Source organism: Anguilla anguilla, chromosome 3, assembly GCF_013347855.1.
Source record: "Anguilla anguilla isolate fAngAng1 chromosome 3, fAngAng1.pri, whole genome shotgun sequence".
NCBI classification, from domain to species: Eukaryota; Metazoa; Chordata; class Actinopteri; order Anguilliformes; family Anguillidae; genus Anguilla; species Anguilla anguilla.
Window position 1 is genome coordinate 67,666,637 of NC_049203.1, and position 14,875 is coordinate 67,681,511.

The 14,875-nt window shown below is 43.1% G+C and overlaps 1 protein-coding gene across 8 annotated transcripts in view; it reads left to right on the forward strand.

Annotated features, from left to right (window-relative positions):
• The first annotated feature begins 2,073 nt into the window (after window positions 1-2,073).
• myo1b (myosin IB) overlaps window positions 2,074-14,875 on the forward strand; it is a 97,757-nt gene continuing 84,955 nt past the window's right edge. For all 8 annotated transcript variants that reach the window (XM_035409314.1, XM_035409316.1, XM_035409318.1 and 5 more), the window contains exon 1: window positions 2,074-2,206. The gene's annotated coding sequence lies outside the window, so the exon portion shown is untranslated. The remainder of the gene's footprint in view (window positions 2,207-14,875) is intronic.

A 14,875-nucleotide genomic window follows, 5' to 3' on the forward strand; every position in this document is an offset into this window, starting at 1 on the left:
CGTGTTCTCTTGGCGTCTGCAGTTGCATAGCAACTGTACCGCTTAGTTCGCATGCGATATCCTGTTGGCTACTTGTAGCCAACCATTCAAATCACAGGCTACTTTTATCTCTAATCACATCGCACATTTAAACACTAAAAAGTGCGTAGTCTGATAACTACATATTTACACATTGCTCATAAACAAGCCACATATTACATTTAATGCATTTTAGCAAGACTGTGTTAATACTTAAATCTCTGGGCAGTTTTGGTTCTCTTTCTGTAAATCCATTGAGCACTTTGATTTAATTATCAGCATTGCTGAAATGCCATCAATGAATAAAAAAAGATATAATCATATTCATATTTACGTCACAGTTTCAGTAAAAGTTCAGGAGAACTTGCAAGCCGCAGTCTATGCAATGATGTCCAGACCTTTGCTGAGCAATAAAAAACTAAATGGCTACATTTCTCTGTTTGCAATGCCAGCACTGACCTCACAGCAGAGTTTTATAAGATTTGGTTTGCAAGCAGGACTTGCTCAAAGCGGCAGGAGTCTTAGGGAACAACATAACGCCACATGCAGATTTGCAGGGGGGAAAAAAGCATGCACCAGGACATTCAGTTGGATTTGGCTCAGTTCAGCTGAGCTCCTGTTAAACAACTGCATGCTGAATGCACATTCACCGACACCAGGCAGCTCAGTGAATACTTTGTAGAGGCGAGCCACATACGAATGGTAAACTGATCACAAAAGCCGGAGAGATTCGGAGGAAACCGACACACATATATGGAAGCAAGGACGTATTGGGTTCGAATCTGGCCTGGGGCTTTCTGTGTGGAGTTAGCATGTTCTTCCTGTGCTCCCACAGTCAATAGACATAAATGGAAATTACTTAGCAAAAGGTAATTTCCATACAGACATTAGAGAGATTTTTTTTTTTTTTCAAATAGAGAGTAGTCAATGTGTGGAATAGCCTGCTGGGTCATGTAGTAGAGGCAGAAACTCTGGGGGATTTTCAAGACCAGGCTTGATACGGTGTTAGATACTATCTAGCCCGTAGGTAATCAGAGCACTAATTTTGTCAGGAAAATAGGTATGAGTGTGTGAGTGAATGGCGTGTGTGCCCTGCGATAGATTGGTGGCCTCTCCAGGGCCTCTCGCCCAATGCACGCTGGGATAGGCTCCAGCACCCCCCACAATCCTGGCCAGGATAAGTGGGTATAGATAATGGATGGATGTACCATTCTGGGCCCCAGGTCTTCTGTCAAAAACAAGTTGTTGGGGCAAGCTGGAAATGTGGTACGAAGAAGAGGACTTTGCCAGTGGTAAACTAAATTTTTTTCTGGCAATGGAAAACATGATGGTGATTTCACATTTTCACACTTTCTTTTTTTTAACGAATTACTATTTAAATTAGGAGGGGTCTGGGAATTGACACGACTGGAATGAAGACAGTGGGTTATTTTGTTGAAATAGTTTTTTTTTTTTTCACTTTTGTTGTTGTGTCACTTCATCCGTATACTTCACTTTATAAATTTTGTTTAAAACCAATATTTGCATTACACTATTTAAAAAATCAGTCGTCAAAAAGCTGTACTTTCAGAGCAAACCATTTGCTTCTTCAAAACATCTTTTTCATTTTAACAATACTTTCATTTACAAAAAAACAGTGCTCACGATAACAAACAAATAAGCAAACAGACAAATAAACAAAAAACAAATAAATAAATGGATAAATAAATAAATATGTTGACTTTTGTGTAGCCTACTGTAGGCCTACATATAAAAGGATACATGCGTCAGGCTTTATGCCCTATGCCGGGTCTGGCAGAACGGTTTCTCAATAGCGACACACGAGGGTGCTGTTGTATTGTAGGGTCCTGTGTTAATTATTAGCTAGAGTTAGATAAAACTACGAAGAGGAGTTCAGGCGAAATGGGCGTGATTTTTTGGAAGGTGATTAACATTGAGCGGAGCCTAGCCTTCTGAAACGCTGAGTTCTGCCACTCCCTACGCCTGTGGACCCGTAGTCTCGATCCGCTCGCGAAGCTCCATTGAAACTCCGTTGAGCTGGATGAGAGACGAGCCCACGCGCCGATCATAGAAACAGCGGGTTAAGGGATAAAGGAGGACGCCCGTTTTCATTCTGAAGTCGGACACGGGATTGCACGTTTTCTTCCAAGGGATTGGATTGAAAAAGGAATAAAACTCACATAAAGAGGCAAGTGCAAACTTTCTCAAAACTTTTGTCACCCTTCCCCCCTGCTATATTTTAGACAGCAGACACTGGGATTGCGTTGATTGCAGTAGCGGTTTAGTCATTGCTAGCGATTACTTGGTGATACTTTGATTCTTTTCATAAATAATTTGCTCTGACAAAACACAACACTCGCATTCTCTGACTTAATCGGTTCGTTTTCCTGTGCCTCTCTACATCTTAATTTAAATTTGATATTTGAACCCATTTACCCAGCCGCTATGATGAGTTCATAGGGTCTTGCTTAGATTAGACAGAGAATATGCTATGGTGATATTTTCTTCTAGTGTTTCAATTGAGTTTGCATACATGTTTTTGATGTTTTAGGTATGAAATGGTTTAAGAAATGATTTAGGCATCTTAGTCCGACGTCGCCTTCAGATTTGGACTCATTATGAGTTTTTCTTTTCTACGTTAGAATATCAATTTTGCCGGCTGGCGTTCGCGAGGAGTTTATTTAGGCTATATTGTTCGGTGCACATGGTCTCAAAATCCGCATACCTAATTAGGGCGTAGTAGGCTAACTAATTTAAAGATTAGCCTGCATTTAATTAGTTTAGACTACGGAAGTCGCTAATGGCAAGACGGTGCACGAGTGCAAGTTAGTGTCATTCTTCTCCCAAACACGGTGGCTTGTCTTTCTTTTCTGCCGTTTCTCCTATTCAGTTCATGAGTCCTTGTCCTGCAGACTCAGAGGGGCTTGAGGCCAAAACCTTTTTAGGGGGAGTGGTTCGGGGGGAGAGAGAGAGGGGAGGGGGGTGTCTACCTTTGTTACTGCTCATCTCTTTGGGGGAAACTAGGGCAAATTTTGCATTGTTAATGCATGATGCCTCAGTCGATCTATTCGCCTATTACAAGCATTTGACAGCGCGCACCGACTGTATTGAAATCACGCCGAGTCAACTGCGAACTACTTTTTGCGATCTTAAGATGATTCTTGAGACAAATGCGCTTGTCGCGCTTTCGAAATGAATTAAATCAGTAAGTGGCATAGGGAGATAATTAAGAAACAATTTGATATACCCAACTAAACTGGATATGGGGTATACGACACTGTGCAGGGAGAAGTAGGGGGTGCCTTTTACTTCTTAGCTAAAGAGGCCCTCTAGCCTACATCTTGTTAAGATTTATGGAAACCTCTGCTCGTTTTGGTTTCATTATTTCTTTTTTCAGAAACTTCATGAATTTAAGAAATAATGAAAGCCATAGATGTCATGGTGCGAGTAGGCTACGAAACGTTGACGGGTCAGTTTGGGTTGTCAGGAATCCGTTCATTACTGGTTGCTAATTGATTCCAGAAGCGCAGAGCGATCTTTAAAAAAAAAAAATAAAAAAAAATTGCTTCCATCGCCGTACCTCACCGAAGGTTCGGCGTGACGATGAATCTTCAGGGGTTTCCGCGAACATAAGCACAAGTATACACACACACACGCGCACAAAGGGGAGCTTTCAGACCAGGAATACCCCCACGCGCTGGCTCCCAAGTGTCCATGTGGGTTTGATCTAAAGGAAAATAGTTCTTGCTTGCTCTCGCATTGAGTCACACGGTGAGGAAGGATGAAAGGGGGAATTCGCAATATGGTTCCCATTTCCATCTAACTTCATTCATTTTTTTTTTGTTCTTAGTTGAGCTGCAACTTTGATATGCAAATACATAGGATCTAAGTATTGCATTCGATTGTCTGGGGAGAAGCGAGTTGTATGCAGTTAATATCCAGGTAATATCTCCCAGATTGTAACAATATGATAGTAACTTATCTGCCTGGGCTCTCTCTCTCTCTCTGGACAGATTTAAATTTGGCTACAGACAGCAGGGATCATTTTGGCAGCTCTTTCATGGAAATGTCTAAATTGGTCATGGTGATTTTTTTTTTTTTTTTTTTTTTTTTTTTTTTTTTTTTTTTTTCTTCTCCCCCCTCGGGTCATTGCACTAGTGGCAAAGGCAGGAAATGTAGCATTTCGGTATCAGCATGTGTTTATGAGCTTGGGGTTTTCTCCTCTTAAAGACATGGCTTATTTGTTTTTATACACTCATTGCATTACTCTAGCAGTGTTGGTTATAGCCACCCACCCTCCATTCCATACAAGTTTTAAAATCTTAATTCATCCGGGGATCCACATGTCAAATGTGGTCTGCCTGTTGCTGTCCTTGCAGGGCTTCAACTGCACTGTGTTTCAAGCTGGAATTCAAAGAACAGAAAGCTGGAGAATGGAAGACAGAAAGGGTTGGGTTTTTGTTTTTTAATGAGTCGTGGCCATGTGAATACAGTCTGGTGCGCACATATGCTTGTTTTTGGTGGAATCTTGCAAACCTCATTGGATTTACCCCCACAAATGGGGCCAGGTAAACATTTGCCAGCGTTTCCCAGAAGTCTTTGAGACGCGATGGTCTATGACAGCTGATTTGTTGATGGCCGGTGTTTGTGTTGAATCTCAGCATGAGATGTGGAATCCGTTGTTTATGGAATCTCTGCCCCGTTCAGAGGTAACTGAGCGACTCCCTTTAGACCATGTGATTTTAAAATCTGTTTTGTGATTGGCTGGTTGCAGTCATCCTTGTCTTGCATCTGTGCAGGGAACATTGAGGGAAAGTCCACTCGTGAAAGGATGCCAAGGTTGCTAACACGTATGCGCATTAAAGAGCTGTTTACCGTTTGAAATGTGGCTTCAAGCTGTTATCAAAGACGGAACTGTTTGTCCTGGCAGGCCTGGCTGCTATCTGACTGCTGTGTAGAGATCACAATAAAGGTATTAACTTGTGCTGCTGTAAATTCACAATTTGGCAACTTTTCAGGACAGATTAAATGGGATTAAAAAGCCTGCTAAATAAACCGTCTCCTGTTGCTTAAAACTGTTTGAATGAATTTCTGAATGAACTGACACACTTATTTCAGTGCGTTTTTTGTGGAGCGCCAGTTGATATAATCCTATTAGGTAATCGCTCCACTTGATGTTATTTAATAATCTACAAAATATGTATTCTGCCTTGTGTTTCAAATATATTGAATCACGCTGATTAAATACAATCACCATGTGGAACATTGGTGTCTTTGTTTGTCAGAAACGGCTTGCGCACATGATATCACGTTTAATGCGTGCAAGTACCACCATACAATCCTGGAGCTCGAAACAACAGGCGCGATAAATTCACAGGAAGTTTGTGCAGTAAACAAAAGGCGTATTTAAATGTTGCTCCAGTATTTTTCTGTATTGGCGAGAGAAAAGAAATGTGGCATTACGTTTTCAGTGTGTTCCTTACCAACCCTCTGTCTCGGTCATTTTCATACGAGATGCTATCACGCAGTCTGCATATTCGCTGGGCTGAGATTTTTTTTTGCGGTCTATCAAATAAAGGGAATTTAAAGACCAAACTTATTTAGGCTTTAATGCTTTTTGAAAGTACATGAAAGTAAACGGCTCTCTTCGTAGAGTAACTTAAAGTTTGGAAAGCGCCTTTGCTCTGCCTTATAACATTTAGTGCACGATTTTGTTCGAGGAGCACTTCAGTCGGTCCCATGGAAAAACATTTTCGGCCTTCAGGCAGAACTAGTCCGATTAACTGGCGGTTTTCCCATCTCTGTGTGGCTTTTGTGGTCAAGCTTACCATTGAACCAAATCATAGTAGGAGAACCATATGGGTACACTTACCAGGGCCAGTCAGACAAGCAGAAAAGGATGTCTTCAGATTGCGGAGGACGAAGAGACTGGAAGAACGGCCTTAAATGGAGACGGGACAAACCCGGTACAGCAAAACGATCAAAGTTGGAACACGATGGCAGTGTCCTTTCCCAGGATTAATGCATTCAAGTGACTGAATGTGTTTTTTGGGTCATGCGAAGTCTGGGTTTCATCCGCTTGTTTATTTCCTATTTCCTGGAAGCTGTAGGGTATCCATCTGGTCAAGGAACGGGAGGGATGCTGTCTAGTTCTGAGCAGAGGTTTTTCTCTCACCACCAGTGCTGTGGGCTGCCTGGGTCTGTGTGCTTCTACCTGCGGTGTATGTTGTCTCATTTAAACCCGAGGCAGGTTGTAGTGACTGCAACGGCTTTGGGCAGCTGCACAGAATATGCTTTTGGACTGCTGGGCAGGGGGACCAGTTGACCTGGGTAATGATGTTTTCGATTGGTGGGGAACGCGCAGCATCATTCTGCAGGACCACACCCCCTTCATCGCACTAAAGCGGACGCAAGCCTGTGGTCACGGCAGGCCTCATTTTAAGGCCGACTCTTCGTTTCCGTGTCCACGCGGGGCTCAAGGGTCGATGTGATGCACAGTTGTCCGCTTTGAATGTCCACGCACCCTAAAATTTAGTTTCCTCCTCAGACTGCACACGTGCGGGACGCTCTGAGCCAAGATGGATGCACTTCCTCATCTGTCGTCACCGTGTTGGTTTCTAGGCCTCGTGTCTGGAATGTGTGGTGTACACAGGCCCTAAAATGTACGAGAGGAGGACGGGCATTTGCTGAGTATTGCCACACACAGTGTGTCGGGACCAACGACCACGGTTGGGTCAGACTGACGGTGTTGATCACACTGGAAAATTTTGTCACAGATGTACCAATTTCACAGTTTTTTTTAACTGTCTTGGAGTTGGTAAGTTGGGTTTGTATTATACCCTGGAAAGTTTGTGTTGGTCTGCCCCTTTTTTCTGTTCGCCATTGATAGAAGACAAAGGATAATCCTTCGCAGAAATTGTCTGAGGTAGTAAAGCATGGTTTTATCATTGTCTCTTGCACCCTGGTCCTTTCAGTTAATGTCCATGACTACTGCAGGTCTCCTGACAATATTGCTTTTAGCCTCTGAAAATAAAAAGGTGGCACTTTATTCAAAGTGGCGCAGTGGGGGGGGGGGGGGGGGGGGGGGGGGGGGGGGGGGGGGGGGGGGGAGTGCACTTCAGCCAATTAGAACGATTTGAGAGCCGGTTTGAACGAGACAGAAATGAGCACCTTTAAAAATAAATAAATAAATAATTTTTAAAAATTTGTTTACGCGAACGGCGCACTCTCCATTTCTCGCGTTCCCGGGCTGACCCCGGGACACATAGTGGCTGAAGTGGGGAGACGTGGGTAGCTGCGCACGCCGTGTTTACCGTTCTCTCTGCGCTCACGTGACCCCGCCCACCTGGCCCCCGCTGCCCGCCACTCAAAAAACCGTGACTCATCACCGCTGGGCCAAAAGAGAATTTGTACTGCGGTGGAAAAACACGATGAAGAGCATAATGAGGACCTGTATAAAAATAAAAAAAATAAATAAAAAATTAATATTTCTATTAAAATGACTGATGAATTTTGAGTGTGCTCTTTCAGAAACATGCGTTATGCAAGGGCTTCTTGTTATTATATAATGCGTTTTATAAAGTGCATGTGATGTGTTTTATGAAAAATTTAAAAAATATATATTTGTGTGAGGAGAAGCAAAGTGCATTCAATTAGACTGGACATACTCACTTGCTTGTTGAGTATTTTCCCCTGTGTGTGTGTGTATGTGTCCTTGGGGACTTCTAATAATAAAGGATAATAGCTTGATCTGCCCTGTGGCGTTGGAAAGATTAATTCGAACCCTGGGTTCTGAGCCTCTTGTCCTCCAGATTCGGGGCAGGGCAGCACTGGTGTAGGTCTTGGCAGCAGTATAGTGCCTTTCACGGCGTGCACAGCTGCCTTGTGAAATTAAAATGGCCTTCCAGCACTTGGTCGGCACTGCTTTACTGTGGTTTCCAAGCTCTTTAGAAAAAAAAAAAAGAAAACCTATTGGGGAATCTTGATGTGGCTACCTTGCTATGCTAAGACCTGCAGTATTTCATGTACGAAGGCAAATTAATCTTTTCCTGGTTGCACTGCTTGAAGGTTGACTCATATCAACAGAACATATTTTTCTTTAAAGGCCTCACGCATGAAAAGGCGACTTTCATTTTCCATATGTGTGTGTTATTTAAGTTCAGGCTTCTTTCGACTGAAGGACAAGAATGAATGACTGTCTGCATGATCGCCCCCCCCCCCCCCCCCCCCCCCCCGGCTCTTCAGGAACTCTGGCTTTTGCTGAGCGATTTGATTCGGTCTATTATTGAGCACTGAAACCGTGGCAGCTGGATTTTCCGTTCCGTCGCTAAAGTCGATGGCCCCGTCCGCCATAACCGCGCCATGACGACACTCTCACCCGAGACCGTGGAGAATGTACAGCACGTCTGAGCGGAGAGAGAGAGAGAGAGAGAGAGAGAGGATACGCTCGCCTGTTTCTGCTTCAGTCTGTTCAGGTGTGTGTGTTCACGCGGTCTGAAGTAAGGGGCCCTAGGTGGGCTGAATGGTGCGCTCTCCGCATCAAACACTCTCGTCTGTTCTTCTGTTCCGATTTACAGCGGGAATCCGCCGGATTTTCATGAAACATGTCACTTTTCCTGCCGTATATAAAATTAAATCAGTTGTATTTGTATAGAGCTTTTTTACAGAGGACGGTCACAAAGACGCTTTACAGAGAAACTGAAAGAAAATTGTCCAGAGACCTGGCCTGACCCCCCAAAAAGCAAGCAGTGAGGTCCAAAAAAAAAAAAAAACAACTACTGTAGGAAGAAGAAAAAAAGCACTCAAAAAAAAAAAAAAAACTCCCCCGATGAGAAGAAATCTCTGGAGGAACCCGGATAAGGAGGGGGAGCCCATCCTCCACTGGCCGGCCTGGTGTAAAACAGAGGCAGATTGGATGCACCGGAAATGATGGACCTACCACAGCAAATGTCCATCCATACGGCCCCAGGCGAAGTCTAAAACGAATGGCGTTCAGATGCAGAACCTGACTAGCTGTGCTGTGTTCTGCTGGTAAGACCACACCACAGCGTGCTGTGCTGCTGAGGCCTTGGGGTAGGGTGGGGGGGGGGGTGGGGTGGGGTGGGTGTGTTTGAGACCCTGACTCCTGCTACATGTCTTGGGGGGGTATCATTTTGAAGCGGGTGGGCCATGTGGAGGTGAGGGGGGAAGGAGGCATGGAGGTTGGCAAGGGCATACAATTTCGGGGGGAGGGGGGGTGTTGGCGGGTGCTGGGAAATCAGCATGGTAACTCATGACAAGAGCACGCAGTTTAAACATAGGCAGAAAGCCAGTTTTGGTGGGGGGGGGGTCGCAAACCGGGGAGAGAACCAGGCCGATGGAGAGGGGAAAATGAGACCAGCCGTCCAGCCCAGCAGCCTGAAAACGTTTCTCTGTTCGATTAAGCGATTTTGAGGGGAACAGCGGTTGGCCTAATGAGTGGAGGGGGAGGGGTTGGGGAGAGCACTGAAGAAAGACAAGCCGGCCAGATGCTTTACCGTAGAGGTAACGGCAGTGTTCTCAAAATCGACTTGTAGTCAATACTGACAAAAACCTGTGCTGTCTTGGTTATGTTCTGATTTGGTTTATTGTTTGTATTGTAATTATTGGAAATGGCCAATTTGCTGTTTTGTTGGGCAGGCTTCCTCAGTTGTGCTTTGTATGTTTTGTAGTGGTGCTACATATTCCTTACAATGATAATATATATCATAAAGCAGCACTAGGAAGAAGATGACTGTTCGCCATAACTGCGGTATCTTTGGTTAAAAGACAGGAGCAGACCAAATCTCATGCAAGGACCCAGAACTCTTGTGACTATTTCCTGAGTTATGTTGTGAAACCTTACACATTGCTCTGGGAACCGGTCCTATATAGTCTAGTATCCTAGTCACGAGACCCATATCTTATGTGAAAAGGTTTCCCTGCTTGTTAGCCTGGACCAGCTTCAAGCATACTTTTATATCTCCACCATCTTGACAACAATGATTAATGAAGGGTGTTGTTAGGAGGCTTTTTTGATAACTTAAGAATTTGTCTTTAAAAAAATGTGGGTGGGCCTTGGATCTTGGCTGGGAATGCAATTGGGAATCGTCAGTCACAGTTGTCAGAGACGTGAGTGGTTAAAATCCGGCACTTCTCGCATTGCCGTGCGTAACTCTTTTTTGGCTCACTCTTAGCTGTGTGAACCCTGGCCTGCTAGACTCCTTCTGTAAGAGCACTGGGCAGGGAAATGGAAGAGTGCTTTTGATAGCTGCAATCTACTGTTGAGCTGAGGGTGGGATAGGAAGGTTCAGAAAGGTCATCTCAATGGGTAGAAAGGTCATAAAAGCTAGAAAGGTCATCTTTTTTTTTTAGTTCCAGTTAGAATGCGATGACCAAATACACCTTTTTTTTGACAAAAGAAGCAACTTTCCCAACATTTCTAAACCACTCAGTCTAAAACATGGGCCTCAATTTTCCATTAAATGAAAAAGAAAAAAAAAAAAAAACATTTTTTTGAATGCTTTTGAGTCCCTGAGGGTGTATAACTGTCCGAGAGACCCCAAACTCTAAAGGTCCCTAATTTGACCATAACTGCAGTACTGGAATCACTGATCTACAATGTATGTGGTACATCTGACATGCGATTTTATTTATTTATTTATTTATTTACTTATTTACTTATTTATTTTAAGCCTGAGAGCTCCATTATTTATCTTCCTCTATTGGGAATTGAGTGTAATTCCATTTCTTGTTCAGATAAACCACTGTGATTATGTTAAATTACGCCAGATAATACACAGTAGCTTTTTGCAGCAATAGCAAGAGTTTGAAGGCTGCGTACCGTAGCGCTCTCGTTCAGTACTGGGTGGGATGAAATTGGTGTTGAGTCACTGCACTTAGCGAGCGCTCCTCCACGGTATAATTAAGGGCACTGTTCAGGGAAGATACTGCGATTGGATTGGTCACCTGGCCACTGCCTCTCACCGGTGTTGTTTTTGCCACCAGTTTTTTGATTCAGTTATAGTCTTAACCTTTGGACAAAAATGCTATAATTGTATGATTATAATTAAATATGATTAACATTAAACATGAGCTAGTTTTATTCAACAACTCATTGCTTCTTTGTTGATTAAACTTTGTTGGTTAAATAAGTACAGGTAAATGGACAAGGTAACTGGATGCATTTGTCTGGGCATAACATTTTATTTGAACAGCGACCATTACAGCTTATCCACCTGAGTAAACTGCATTTGTGTGTGTGTGTGTGTGTGTGTGTGAGATCTTTGCCTTAGATATTCTCCAAGCGTGCGTGCAAAGAACAAAGAGTACACTTTTAAATAATGTAAAAAAACAAAACGTGCAATGCAAATAAATATTCTTTTATTACTCACCTACAGGCAGCTGAGGAGAACTGGCTATACCTGATGGTATTGAGCATTATGCGAATATAATGTGCTTATATTCATTTAACAACATCGATGTTGAAGCTCTGCTGATGCACTTTTATTATTTTGTTTACTTTTACTTTATTTTTTAATTGCAATTACAAAGTATCATTATTGGTGGTATGGTAATAACTGCACCTGTGTAGGCTTACACACCATATGCCACTGGTTAAACCGAACACTGTGACAAAACGACTTTCTTTTTTTTGTTTTGTTTTGTTTTTTGCAGCGTTACATAAACTAGAGCGACTTTGAAATCATTGACGTCCATCTGTCCAAGTCACAGAACGGTCTGTGGTCAAAGTTCATGCACCTGTATGGAGCCACTGTTGTTTTCTGCGTGTAGTGCTGCGATCGTTGTCACTTCCGTGTTTTTTCGATCAGAACTGGAGAACGGTCCAGGGGATGTGCGCACAGTGCTCATGGGAGTTGTAGTATCATGTAGTATCGCTACAAATGATTTCCTTATTTCTGATGCTTTTTTGACCTACAATATTTTGTTTAATAGAAAATGCTACCAAAAGGTCACCTGCCAAAATGGCTTGAGTGAACGAGCTACGTATCACTGCCAAATTCTACCCGCATTTGGGGGGTGGCAGGTGTTAATGTCAAGTCTTGGTTATATTCATATTTGCCACAAAGCAACTGCAACACAATTGCCGAGATCTGTTTTTAATTTCATCGTATTTTCCTCATTCAATATGTAAAACAAATTTAGTCATTCTTATCATTCCAAAAAGGCATTTCGTCATCCTCATGAAAAAACTCACGAAAAGTGGTTTAGGAAACCGATTCAGGAAAGATACTAATCTTAAATGTTTTTGATGGTCTTACACCTTAAAACAGTACACAACATAACCTAATAATAATTTCAGTTCCACTTTATAAATTATAAATGCAAGTATGAACTGTGGCAAAGCCACATTCCTTGTTCTGTATTTTTGCCTGGAGTCAAATAGCCTAATTTGAGTCAAACTGCTGACTGTAGTTATTTGTTTGCATATAAGGAAAAACATGGCTGGTTAGCATTTAGCGTGTAGCTGTTTTTTCTTTATGAGGCAATAGTGGAATATGGCTGCTGGTGTTGAAGAGGATTGGACTGGAGAGTTGACAACAGGACAGTGTTTGACTCTGTGTCTATAATGGGAGTGATATACTAGTTCTGTGTGAGTGAGTGATTCCCCCCATAATGAAGTTCATAAATGCATATATGCAGACAGAGCTTAAGAGAGCTTCACATTTTCTGTGTTCTACTTGGAAAACCCCATTAGCCGATGTGATCATCTTGTCATTGTTTTTGGAAGCCGTTTTCTTTTTTTCCCCTCACGTTTCCAAGCTCCGGTCCAAGGCCCAGCACCGTGCCGTTGCTGTAAGAATAGAAACGGTAGCGTGTTTCCTCAACCGGAATCTGAACCTGCGATCACCGTGTGCCAAAAACCACAGGCTTTCCCCCTGTAACGGGGAGCGGGGAGGCAGGAGTCCCGTCTGCCGCTGGAGCCGTCTGCTAGCCGAATTTCCCTCCGACAGCTCGGCCGTCCACACCGCACTCCTCCCCCTCCCTCCCTCTTCTGCTCTCCCCCTCGTCTGGACCAATGTAGTGGTAGCTCAGCACTTTTTAAAGAAAATATAGATGGATGGTTTGTGTTTATGTTCATTAAGGGGATCCCTGTTAGCTGTCGCCATGGTGACAGCGAGTCTCTTCCTGGGGTCCTCAAAAATGCCAGTGCAAGTCAACGCCGACGCAAATACGTGTAATTAAAAAAAAAAAAAAAAAGCAACAACGATGGTAATTAACGAAGAAACAAAGCCGTGATAATTAGAAAAAGTAATAATGGTGCAGCGATTTAGGTCCGTTAAAGAACCCTGTGGCCTGTGCATCCTCCGATTGGCTCACCAGGGGAGTCGTACAGCACCGGGATGCCACCGCCAGTCAAATTGTGGGTTATTGCTGACACAGCAAAGCTCCACGACGCCCGTGCATTAGTGAAGCCGCTCCTGATTGGGCCCAGGCCCTGGTCTCCCATATATGGGCCTTCCTCTGCAGTAACTGTCAAACGGCAGTGAGGTCATGATTTAGCTCCCAGAGTCCTCGGCTGTGTTGGCCTCTTCTCTGGCTTCACAGTCCGGATGATGATAAACAGAATTTATTTGTTTTACTCAACGATTCTTTTGCAGATCAATGTATGGCCAGATTCTTGACTATGCACAGTAATCCTGGCTTTTGCCATAGATATTTACGTGGGGCACCCTAACAAAGCTGCACCTCCATTTTTGCATAGGATTTAAGCCCAGGGCCTCTGTGTAGGAACTGAGGTGCCCTCCATGCTCCATGGTACTTTCAAAGTGTTATGAATTTTATTTCACAGGAAAGTACAGTGGTGTTGAGGTTTTTATTTATTTATTTATTTATGTTCCCCCCCCCCCCCATTTGGTATGTCTGCCCCCCCCCCCCCCTTCTGACAACCTTGCCCCAGACTTTGACCAGGGTAGCGTTTCTAACACTTCATTCGGAGTGGAAAACCCGGCGGTGGCCCACATCCAGGAAAGTCTAAATTATATATTATTCTGCGTTTAATGTAATTACACACCCGAGCGGCTCTCAGGAAATATGGGCCCGCTGTCGGACTCTGGAGGCCAGCCAGTTTGCGTACGATAGGTGACGTGTTCCCTGTAATCTGTGGACCTGGCTTTCTGGATTACTTATTAAAATTGAATTTTCATACGCTGCAATGCAATGCTCCCATTTCACTGCGATGGGGTTTTTCTATTAATATACACACTAATCTGACGGATTTATGCGTAAGATGCTTAGTCGGTTAGACGCTCGATGAAATGCATTTGTTTCCAGGTTTTCTGTTGGTTTTCCTAATGCGTTCCAAATGCATATGTTTAACCTGGGTTGTGTATGTAAACTCAGAAGAGTGTTGCTGTCTGATATAATTTATACAATTAATATATTCAGCTGTCTTATGTTTAGTATTAGTTGAATTTTTTCTTTATTTTATTCAAAGATAAATAGAAAGAAATGCTTGTGCCAGCACAGAATATGGGCTGGGTTATGCCGAGATCACAGGTGCCAACATGCTTATTGAGTTTTCAGGGACATGGTTTTTATGTTAATTATGCCCAGAGCAAGTGATGCCATTTTAACTGTGTAAGACCTTTTCATCAGATTGAATTCTGCAAATGAGTGAAAGTGATTCTTCAAAGCCCTGTAACACACTAGGGTAACATAGAATTTGTCCCAAAAAAGTCACACTTTGTGCTATGATGATATTTCCTTTTTTGTGCAGCAAACAGAGTGGTTTGTTCTGTGGAGAAAATGGAGGAAATATTAAATCAGAATGGGGATTTTTTTCTATTATACAAGTCGTATACAAGCCTCCACAGTAGAATGGTTAGATCTGTACACA